General features: G+C 38.5%; 1 protein-coding gene and 1 pseudogene across 15 annotated transcripts in view; both read right to left on the reverse strand.

Moving 5' to 3' along the window:
* Positions 1-12,519, reverse strand: part of PARD3 (par-3 family cell polarity regulator) — an 817,661-nt gene that overhangs the window by 439,221 nt on the left and 365,921 nt on the right. The gene's annotated exons all lie outside the window — the stretch shown is intronic.
* On the reverse strand, positions 7,523-8,448 carry LOC150019144 (spliceosome-associated protein CWC15 homolog pseudogene; annotated as a pseudogene).

A 12,519-nucleotide genomic window follows, 5' to 3' on the forward strand; every position in this document is an offset into this window, starting at 1 on the left:
CGCGATCCACTCTGCTGGGTCCCTCAACATGCCCCACAATAGGACAACTCTCTATCTTCCCAATGCCTATAGACTGGCCAGTATCTGTCCTACATCCCACCTACAACCTTCACTGTACAGTGTCCTATGCCCTATGCATTTTCCTCAAATGGTACCAATTCCTCAAATTTGCCAGCTCCAATATTAGTGTGTTGGCAGCAAACAGTGAGCTAATACAGAAAGAGGTACGTATTTGCAGAAACTCTAATGGAAGGAGTGTTTACAAATATATAGCAGGGTAAAGAAATAGCAGCAAGGGATGAAGTCTCCATGAGGCCTTCACCACCCCCAGGGCAAGGAGAGCCATGGCTGTAGTTTGCAGGGACACAGTTACCAGGACACCACAGCCAGGCACAGAGGGGCCCAAAAATGAGTCCTGTCTTTGCTCTCTTCCCACTCTCCATCAAGGCCCTACAGGTGGATCCCCAGGGCTAAGCCAGGCACAAGCTGGAGAGCATTAAGCCTGACCACATGGGGCAAAATGGAGAGTCAACTTCTAATAGCATCAGCTAGTCATTTAACTGGATGACAAGTATTCACTCACTCATTCTAGTCTTCGTAACCACCCTCCCTTCCTACACACACCCACACACACACACACACACACCCAAGCAGGAATATACAGAAGTTGGTTAAAATCTATCAGTCAAGAACAAAAAACTCCTCAATTATAAAATATTCAATTCAAGGTTTCTATCTTGTTATCCCCAGAGGGTAGAAAACAGGTAAGGTGTTTAAGAAATAGGTTGTAGTCCTGGCTGGTGTGACTCAGTGGATTGAGCATCGGCCTGTGAACCAAAGGGCCACTGGTTCAATTTCCAGTCAGGTCACATGCCTGGGTTGCGGGCCAGGTCCTCAGTTGGAGGAGGCGCACAAGAGGCAACCACACAGTGATATTTCTCTCCCTTTCTTTCTCCCTCCCTTCCCCTCTCTCTAAATATAAATAAATAAAATATTTTTTGAAAGGAAGGAAGGAAGGAAGGAAGGAAGGAAGGAAGGAAGGAAGGAAGGAAGGAAGGAAGGAAAGAAGGAAGGAAGGAAGGAAGGAAGGAAGGAAGGAAGGAAGGGAGGGAGGGAGGGAAAGAAAGAGACTGTAGAGGTGAAAAGCCTTTCACTTTTATCTTCCTGTGTCCTGGAGGAGAGGGTAGGGCCAGGCCTGAGGCAGTTGTGTAAATGACCACCTGCTTATAAAAACAGCAATCACCTACCGAATCCCCTACAGAAAAGCTTAGTGTCCCCAAATCCTCTGCTAATACTGCTACAGCTCAGGGGAAATGGTTAGTCAGTCAGAATCCTGAGCACTTACCAGGATCCACCAGGGAGTGTTCAGACTGTCCTCTAGCAGAGCCAGCAGTGCTGTGCACTGGTGATCTTTTCCTTTTCACTCATGTTGGCTCCCTTTTAATGCTGGTTTGGCCATGCAGGTATAAAGTCTGGTATCAACAGACATTTGTTGAACATCTACTAGGCACTATAACTATTCTAGAGATTTTTAAAAAATAATGACTATGAGGCTAAGGTGTCTTCGAGAGTCACTTACTGTCCAAAAATCTCTCCAAATCAATCTCACACCAAGCATTCAAAAGGGAACAAGTGCTCTAATCAGACCACCACCTACCCAGTGATGAGCTCAGGACAGATTATTTTAATGTTAGTAGAAGAAAAGAAGGAGAAGGTAAGAAGAGTAAGAAATACAAGGTACCCAGATGAAAATAATTATAGGTGGATGAAACAAACTATTAAAACAGCTGGCACTAGAGACTTTCTTTGGGAGGATATGGTGGGAAGTTTTTTGGTTTGTTTTTGTGCTTTCAGAAAAATACCTTAATGAGCAATGAGGGGATTGAAGTTGAGAACATGAGAATGTGAATTGTAAAGAAACAATGAAAAGAAAAAGAAAAATGCAGACTGAGAGCATGCACTCAAGAGCATGTGAGAAGGAAAGAGCTAGCTAAGCTATTTTCCTTAAGAAATGAACAAAATATCTGGAGATGAAAAAGAACAAAAAGTATGTGTGCGTCAGGGTGGGAGGGTTCTTTATTATTGTCGCTGATAAAGTCTTTCCAACCAGACATATGTTGAGCGGTATATGTGTCATCTGTCGATTTCCATCAGGCCAAGAGTCCCTGCCAGAGCATAATGCCCACGTGGGGCGAGATGGCATCTATCTCCCTCACTTTTGACCCTCCATACCCAGAACAGTGCCAGAAAAAAGTGTGAACAGTTGATTATCACTATCCACTGCAGTTACACTCCACAAAGTGGCTGCAAAGCCTGAAAACCACTGCTACAGAAGAAATTATAAGGTTAGGTTAGAACCTCTAGTCACAATATTTTCATCAACTGATCAATACATAACTGTGTTTATATGTATTTTTGTTGAAAGACACCTTATTCAATAGAGATCGCTGATTCAATAACATTAAATTCATGGCCAACAGAACTAAAACTCATGCCTGAATGAGGCTTATCCAACATGTATATTTTCTCCATAGGACAGATCAGACTTGTTGTGCTTCAGTGCCTAAAACAACACTTTATGATCAGGGTTCATTCTAAACAACAAAATCACCCAAAACAAGTACAAAAATGTAAAAACCATGGCACCAAATAGACCACAAAGAGGATATCTGTCCACACTATGAGTGATGGAACAGAAAGCAGGGTGGCCCATGTTCAGATTCAACTAAGAACAGCACAATGGCCCTTCAGTATTCGTGGGAACCTCCATGAACAGTGACTGGTTAAACTGCATCTCCTTCAACAGGTATTTGTTGAATGAGTAACTGACTCATAAATCTTTAAAGAGAACCACTACTTCTTCTCCAGATTCCTCTTCAGAAACTGTTTTCTTGCTTTTTCCCCCCTTTCTTACTAAGCAATTTTTTAGAAAGCAGCGTTGGCTGCTAATCTGTCCCTAATTTTTTAACCCACTATTATTTAGCCTCCTCCCTACTAGTCCACTAATACAGCTTTTAATGAAAACAGCCATAAACCTCCTTCTCTTTATCAAGGAATACTTCTGAGCACCCAGTCCCCAGGGGTCACAAGTGTGCAGCAAGGGCCTGACCTCTGTCCTGGGGGAGCCTGCAGTGCTGTGAGGAAGGCAGACAAATGACCCAGCCCTTTATAGTGGTACAGAAGGACAGAGCACTGCCTGAACCCTTGACAGAGCACCTTCTAAAGAGCATCAGCAGAGACTTCATGAGAGAAGGGGCGGCTAAATATTCTCTCTTATCCTATCACACTCATTGCGTCTTCCGTCCTAGAAAATCTCTGATCACTTCTGCATGGGCAAGGTGCTCCTTTTACCACCTGCCTGTTCCTGTCATTGCACCCAGCACACTGCCATCATAAGTTTTAAGATCTGCCTCCCAATAACACAGTCCTCGAGAACAATAATGCACTTTTCACTGCGTTAGCCTCCAATGGGAAGCACTTAATAAACATCTCTGACCAATGATGTGAATGTGTAAGACATCAAAGCTAAAGTTTTTGATGTTTGTTTTTGGTTTTATTTTGGGGTATTGATGGTAATGTTTGGCCAATTGGATGAGGAGAAAAAAAGAGAACATTCAGGCAGAGAAAAACACTGGAGCAAAGGTCAGACACTTAAAATCTTAAAGGGAATGGAAGAAAGTCAGTGTAACTAAAGTGTAGTGTTAAAGATATGATTGGAGAAAAACAAAAGCAAGAGAAGTAGGCCTAGGTGAACCAACACAGGGTCCTTTCAGTCTCAGACTTTAACTTGTACACAGTGCACCAGGGTATCTTGGTGAGATGAGTCCAAGGTCATGAGCCATGGAAGACATGAAATCCTGTGCTTCTAATGTCCCAGTGACAATCATGCTGCTGTTCTGACAACCCACACTGTAAGACTGATAGCAAGGCTATACTATGCTAAAAATTCTTTAGCTGTGCTAAAAATGTAATAATTTAGACTTCCTATTTCATGAACTCTCTTCAGCTCAGTTTATTTTCCCTCCAGCCTTGGCCCTCTCCAATTCATCAAGAAAATACCCACAACACATTTTCTAAACCACAAATCAGATGTCATGACTCAAAATTCTTGGTCTGGTCAGGTCACAGTACATCAGATTAAGCCCTGGAACTTCGCTTCTGCAACCTGAGCAATACCTCTGTGCTGAAATGATCTGAGGTAACCACGCCACAGACTGCTCCATGACTTTCTCTTTTACTTACCATTGCCACCTCCTCTTCACCACTCGATGGTCAGCCTGGAGGGAACTGCCTTCTCTAAGAAGTCCAAGAGGTTCAGACAGCAAAAGTGATATCATGCCGTCATCTAGTGGTTATGGATTGAATGATGTCTTTTAACCCTGTTGCCAAATCTGTTGCCCCCAGAACACAACAAGGATGCCAGCCTGTTAAACCAAGCATGCCGTTGTCCGGGGACAGCCAACCGACCTGGAGTCTGCACGATCCTTCCCCATGTGGGAAGGCCACCCCCGCCTCCACACCCCCACTCTTATTAGGGATTTCTGGACCCAAGTGTAGGTAGGACGACGACCATGTCCAGCTTGAAGCAGCTAGAGGAGCTCGAGACCTTCGCCCATTGTCGTTTATAAGATTATAAAGGGTCTTAAGTCTGAGAGGGAGGGATTGTTATTTTTTGTTAAAATAATTAATCATTTATTGATTTTTTAAAAAAGAATAATAATAATATATGAAAGGGTGAAGTGGGAGAGCTTGTATGTACGACCCATGGGCATGGACTTGGGGCGGGATTGCTGGGGGAGGGGGGGTTCTGGGTGGAGAGGAGCAAAGGGGAAAAAATTGGAACTATTGTAACAATATAATCAATAAAATATACTTAAAAATATATAGAAAAAAAACTGTTTTGAGCAGTGGAAAAAATAAAAATAAAAAATAAAAATAAAAATAAAAAGTAGACAAAGAACCTGAATAGACACTTCTCCAAAGAGGACATACAAATGGCCAATACACACAGAAAAAGATGCTCAACGGCACTAATCATCAGAGAAATACAAATTAAAACCACAATAAAATATCACCTCACAGCTGTTAGAATTGCTATCACCAATAAACAAATAAGTGTTGGCAAGGATGTGGAAAAAGGGAACCCTAGTGCACTGTTGATGGGAATGCAGCCACTATAGAAAACAGTATGGAATTTCCTCAAAAAACTAAAAGTAGAACTGCTTTTTGATCCAGTGATCCCATTGCTGGGATTATACCCAAAGAATCCTGAAACACCAATTCAAAAGAACTTATGCACCCCTATGTTCATAGCAGTGTTATTTACAGTATCTAAGATTTGGAAGCATTCCAAGTGTCGATCAGCAGATGGGTAGATAAAAAAGCTATACTACATTAACAAAATAGAATACTACAAAATAGAATACTGGGCCATAAAAAAGGAGGAAATATTAACTTTTGCAATTTCATGGATGGACCTGGAGAGTATTATGCTAAGTGAAATAAGCCAGTCAGAGAAAGACAAGTACCATATAATTTCACTCATATGTGGAATCTAATGAATAAAATAAACTAAGAGACAAAATAGAAACAGACTTATAGATAAAACAGACTCACAGCTGTCAGAGGAGAGGGGGTTTGAGGGGGCTGGGTGAACAAAGTGAAGAGATTAAATTAAGTAAAAAAAAAAAAGTGACATCATGCCTTATGTTAATTTCACTGATTAGAACTGGTGCTCTCTAGTCTCTCCATAATTAACTTTAGAGATTCCACTCCTAGTTCCCATCCCAGCAAATGGCATTTAGAAAATGTGTGTTCAAGTGTTGTTGCAATAGTAAAAAACAAGAGTGAATGAGATAATCCACCTATCTCTATCTTGTTCAAATTGTCTCAAGTATCATAAGGACAATCTTTTCAGCAAAAAATAAACAATTACAGATATTGATGTCCAGAAGAAATTTACAGAGAGTATTTCTGCTGGCAAAGACTAAAAGAATTACTGCTTCACATATTGGTGATAAACTCTGGCCAGGAATCCCAACATTTTTAAATTATTTACTTTTAACTTTACATGATTGTCCTTCATATTATGTTTACTCACCGATGAGAATATTTGAGTACAAGCAAATCTAAATTAATTCTTCACATATAATTTTGCATGTATAGCTAGACCAAATCGTTCATATCACTTTCACTTTACCAATTTAGTTCAACAGTCATGTCATTTTGAAATTATCAACTTCATTCAGAATGGCAAGCATTTTGTTAACTCTCAAGTGTTAAACTTCCAGTAGAGTCTAGTCTACATTTCATTTTGCTCCTATACATACAGACTTTTCACTTTGAACTTGAATCGTCAAAATACTGGATTGGCCAAAAATTCCTTTAGTTTTTTCTGTAAGATGGCTCTAGTAGTGCTTAACAGTCTTTAACTTCATTTAAAACAATTTTGTTAGACTGAATTGTGACAGTTGTCATATCAGCATGCATTTTTAAAAACTTCAAAATTGGTTAATTTTGGTATAGCCATTTTAATACTGAAGATGGAAGAAAATATGCAACACTTTTGGCATATTACGCTTTATTATTTCAAGAAAGGTAAAAACACAACTGAAGCACAAAAACAGATTTGTGCTGTGCATGCAGAAAGTGCTGTGACTGATCAAACATGTTAAAATAAGTTTGCAAAGTTTTGTGCTGGAGATTTCTCACTGGACAATGCTCTACAGTTGGATAGACCAGTTGAAGTTGACAACGATCAAATGGAGACATTAATTGAGAACAATCAACATTATACCATGCAGGAGATAGCCAACATACTAAAATATCCAAATCAATATAAAGTTATTGGTGAAAATGAAAAATGTTATCTTTTGTTTTACATTAAAAACCATACAGACTTTTGGGCCAACCCAATACTAAAAACTAAGAATGATTCAGATGTCATTCATTCAAGACAAATATCTACTGCCACCTACTATGTGCTAGATAATTCTTTTTGTTGGTAACAGTACATAATCCTCAAGGATTTTACATTGAGTTGATGAAAGACAATGGATAAACAAATACATAGAGACTATGCCTTGCAACTATCCCCAGGAAGCAAACTAAAGGACCAGTGCTGCTGAAAGTTGAAGAAATGCTATTTTATATTGGGGGAGTACGACAAAAACTTCTCAAAAGCATTCAAGTTGTTCATTATCCACTCTTCTGTCTTGATTGTTCCAGTTTAAATGACTTCCTTACCACAGAGCTCTGTACATACTGGCTATTAATAAAGCCATTTGGCACCAACTGGTTACTGGAAGGCGGCAATTAGGCTTCACGGTTCTGAGACATATGGCTGCATGTCTGTTCCTTTTCTTTTTTTTTTTCCAATTTCCAAAGGTTTTATTTCATGCATGTTTCATTTTAAAACTTTCTTAGTCTTTGCATCTAATGTGTGTCACTGTGCAAACTCTCATTCCAGAGAAACCTGGCAGCTGAGTATCCAGAAGAACAGTGAGTGCCACAGGCTTCTCGGGCACGCTTTAGGAGCTCGTCTCAGGCCAAGAAAGGAGCTTCTGCAAAGGTATGACACCCCATGCTCCCTCGGACATACAATCGGGGTGCTTCTTGGTTGATGACACATTTTCATAGCATCATGTGGTCCACAAAGGAATCCCTTTCATCTTTCATCATACTATTTTATAGTCTTTAAGCACATAAAACTGTACTATTTAATATATTTCTCCATAAACTTTTTGTGAAATTCAGATCACAGCGTATCATTGACAAATCTTTTGTCTTTCTTCTGATCATCTACTCCTTTTGCACAGTTCTTGAAAACAACATCATCATCCCACCTTCTTTTAACTTTGAAGTTGGCCTGAGGCTGGGATGGGCCAGTGAGATTAAGGAGAGGGTTTCCACTCAGAATGTTTTCCATTCGAATCCTTTCTTCTTCAGCTTTCTGTTCTTTTTCCTTCCTGGCTTGCTCTTCAGCTCTTTCTTTTTTAATTCTTTCCTATTCTGTGAGAAGAGCTGCAGAGTCATCATCATCACTCTCTTCTTCAAAATCTTCATCTTCATCTTCCTCATCTGTTAGAGGATCATCTGCATCAAGGTTGGCAGCGGGAATCTGGTCTAACCGCGGCTTCTTTGACACTGAAGAGGAGGTTGTATGTTCTCAAGTTGGACGATCTCTATTTTTCTCCCTTGCAGCAGCTCTCTCTCTCTCCTCCAACTCTCTTCTGAAGTCACGGTTCCGAACCTCTTCAGGGGCATCCTGAGTGGCCTGTCTATATTCTATCTTTGTATGAGAAGGGAGGTCTCTACTAGAATACTGCTTTGAGAGCTGGCTCAAATCACCTTCTCCTTTTCCTCCCCCACCTCTCGCAGGCTCAGATGTTGGCCGAGCTGCTGTTGTCATCTTTTATGGTTGGTCGAGGTCTGATTCAGCAGCCTCCGGAGATCACAGACACCATAACGACTCTCTGCATGTCTGTTTCTATTACCTTCAAAGTGCAAATATCTTTCAGAGCTATTCTAATTGAATCCATTCATTCTTTTAAGCAACAAGTAATGTAAAAGTAAGCACATCTTGATCATTTATAATAAACCAATTAAGTCTGTAATCACTAACATTCACTGAACATTAACTATATGGGTCATGTACATGCTAAGAACCTTAATGCATTAATTGATCATATTCCCAGAATAAGGCCACAAAATTGGTTATATTATTATTCCCATATTATAGATAGGGAAACTGATATAACTGTGGCTAAAATTATCCTATTAGTAATTGGTGGAGATAAAGTCCATGCCTCAATAGTCAGGCCACAGAGAACATGGTCTTCTGTAGTGAGTGTGGAATCCTAAAATACCAAGAACTTAAAGACAGGGACTCAAGCTTATTCGCAACTTTCTCACCGACATCTACCATCATGGTCATTTCATTGGCAAGAGTAGTCAATGCCTAGTAGCTGAGCTCACTCACAGTGAACTTGAGCTGAAAGGAGAGTCTGCCACTTAGCGCGTGACTGATTTGTTGCCTGGATCTTTATAATCATGTTCCATGGGTAAAATAAATAAATAAATATTAAAAAGTCATGCAAAAATTAAGAATAAGACAAGGTCCCTTTAGCTAAGACTGGCAAGCAAAGAAGGCTTTTAACTTCATCATAATTTATATTATTATTAGGGATTCTGGGGGAAGGATTGGGAAATGGCACACCAAAGAGGGAAGAGACATCACGGAGTGTGTGTGTAAAGCTAAATGTTTCGTACTGCACGTCTACATAGGGAACATTTACTTGGGTTAACAGAAATATGTTGGATATAAGGTCCAATCTATATTTTCGTACAATATGACACTTCAATCTTGTAAAAATAGGCTATATGTTCACCAAAAGCGTCTTTTCAGCCAAATACTTAAGTCAATGTAGGATAATAATGCCTGGCATACACTAAGCACTAAATAAGGGTTAACTCTCTCTTTCAACTACACCCCTCCTATATTTGGCCTTACCAAAAGGTCAGAAACCCAGATCTTCCCATCCCTGCCTTGCACTTTTGCCTACACTCTTTGAGTTATATCAGTGGTTCTAACTCTTCACTGGTCATTAAATAATATTTTGTGAAATGCTAGTTTCTGGGTTCCCAGCCAGAAAATATTGAAAAATGAGTCAAGTATGAGAGACCCGAGAATTATTTTTATAAACTATGCAGGCAATTCACATGTGCAACGAAGACTGGGAATCCATGCTCTAGTCCTGAGAGCATTGCCTATCAATCCTAAAAATTCCTATTAAAAACGCAGATTCTGATTCAATGTAAGTCTAGGATGGGGCCTGAGATTCTGCATTCTAACAAGTCCCTAGGCAATGCCTTGGGCAATGCTGCACAGTACAGTACAGTAGCCTCTAGCTACACTGGCTACTTAAATCCAGTTCCTCAATTACCCCTGCCTCATTTCAAGGACTTAGCAAAGCTACCTTAGTGTGCAAGCATACATGTCTCTGAAATTTTTAACAAACAATTTTATGAAAAGCTGGATTTGGCTGAAAAATATAATGAAATAGTCATTATGTACATTTATAGTCTTAGTTTTATTAACTTTTAATCACTAAAAAAGAATAAGATCTGGGGCAGACCAACTGCTTTTGTCTCAACTTTAATTTGAAAATATTATACAAAAGAATAGTTTTTCAGCTTATCGGATATAGGGTAAATAACCTGCATTTTCTAAGTTCTCACTAGATGTTTTATGTAATATTTTAATGTTTATATTTGCACATTTTGAGAATCATACGTGTCTACAACTCTACAACTACCCAAAGAAGTAATCAAATGTTACATAAGAATTTTTTTTATTAAAGTGTTATATTTGGAACTAATCCAGGGTGACAGCTCAAATCCTACTGTAAATTTGTACACAAAACGAAAAAATCCGGTCATCATCGGGAGAGAGGGGTGCGGTGGCCATTTTTAATTATTTTAAGAAAACCAAATAACTGCTTTTCTGCCTCTTGAGGAAATAAAGCACTTCAATATAAATAAAAAGTTTCTGATATTTAAGAAGCACTTTTACAACTAGAAAACCAAGAACTTTACTCATAACTCCGATAGTCTGACAATCAAGCGAGGGGAACGCAATGCAATAATAAGTTTCCTAGGCAACAAGCAAAGGCAGTGGAAAATTTTTTTTTAAAAAAAGCAAACTAAGCAGCATTTATAGTAGGCCTGAAAAATAATTTTAATTGTCAAAATGTCACAAAGACAAAACTGAAAATCACTTCAGTGAAAATGATTCAAAGCAAAATGCCATTTTCATTATGGCAAATGAGGTATGGAAAAATAGAAAAATTAGATTCCCTTCCTTGGCTCTAAATTAAGTAGTGATGGTAATCAATCTTGTTTGATTTTACAAAATTCATCTATATTAGTATCGATTTCTAATATGCCTCCTAGTTTTCTCTGCAACTATGACCATGCATTGATTCAGTATACAGAAGTGAGTCACCAGGCTGATGGGGCACTCTGTTACAGAGACAAGTTCATACACGCTTAGGTCTTAATTTCAATAGTAGACCACACATTTCAAAGCACGGATTAAAACAGTGCTGGGCTGTCCACATTCTCACACGATTTCAGTTTCCTCATCTGTAACAAGAAAATCTTGGATTTGATCTCAAAGACCTTTCTGACTCTTAACAGCTTTTGATTTTTAGAAATAAATAGAGAAGGGCAGTTTTGTCTAGAAAAATCGCTTAGAAAATAAATACTATACTCTAAATTATATTAAAATTTTTTCTTCATAAGTCCTATACTTTGACAGTTAACTTTTAGAAAATATTACTGGAAATGTTCTACTAAATGGCTATTAAAATGTCTCCATTCTATATCAGCATTTTGTAACCATGACAGCATTTGTTCTTATATATACGTCAGGAACATTTACTTAAACGAACAGAAATGTGTTAGATGTCCTTAATCTGTACTTTCACACAATGTGTCAACTGCAATCTTGTCAAATCTTGTGAAACGGTCTATATTTTCAACCAAACACTTCATCGATTTGGGAATTCAGGTTGAACTAAGTAATTCAGGCAAAACTACCAATTTAGTTGCTGCAGGCCAATATCATTGTAGTGCTTTTCTAATAATTCACCTCTCAATGACTGGTAAATTAAGGGACTGAATAGCAAAATGGGGCTTCCAAAAGAGAATATGTTCATAATTTTTCTCCCATCTTGTCTATCCCACAAAGAAGATTAATATGCTATAATTCATTCATTCCCCAGAGACAATCACCAGCCATTAGACGTCACTAAATCTGTGTTCCTTTCATGAATCAGTTATTCCACTGGCACTACCTTAGGTATCTGGCTGCACTACAGCTAATATAATGCAAGACTAGCAGGTTATAACAGAAAGAATAAATTCCACAAAACAGCAGCATATAGGTACTCATACAGTGAGTACCTTCTTGAACATTAATTTCAATTAACTTACATTTGCTTTACCATTTGCTTTTTATCTTACTCTCTAGAGTCTCTATATAATAGCACTTTCATACATAAAATGAGTTTAAAAAAAAACTTAAGCAATATGGCCATTAAAAGGAAAATGAGAAGAGTAAGTCCTAAAAGGGACTCACAGGTAGAAGGACTGAAATCATGAGTAAGGCTGTCAGGAGTCTAACAAAGCTTGTGTTTGATAAAGAAGGTAATGCTGAAAGATAGATCTTGTTTTCCTTTCCGCCTTAAGCTGCCAAGAAGCAAACCCAAAGCTGTGTGAACCTGAACTCTGTGTGATAGGTGATACAGATATAGATCAAGTACAGGAAAGTTTTCCTTTGCTTTTTCTGTTTTCAACTCCAACTTCCATATTTTTTCATAATTCTCTATTTTTATGTCCTAATTATTGATTTTAATTGTTACTTTAGAGATCAACATATATCCATGTCTACTAGATCATCAAAGCACATATATTAATTATTGGGTTTACTGGGTTTATATAGTGCCAACCATATAT

The sequence above is a fragment of the Furipterus horrens genome, unplaced genomic scaffold (assembly GCF_987537825.1).
Source record: "Furipterus horrens unplaced genomic scaffold, mFurHor1.1.pri manual_scaffold_2, whole genome shotgun sequence".
NCBI lineage: Eukaryota > Metazoa > Chordata > Mammalia > Chiroptera > Furipteridae > Furipterus > Furipterus horrens.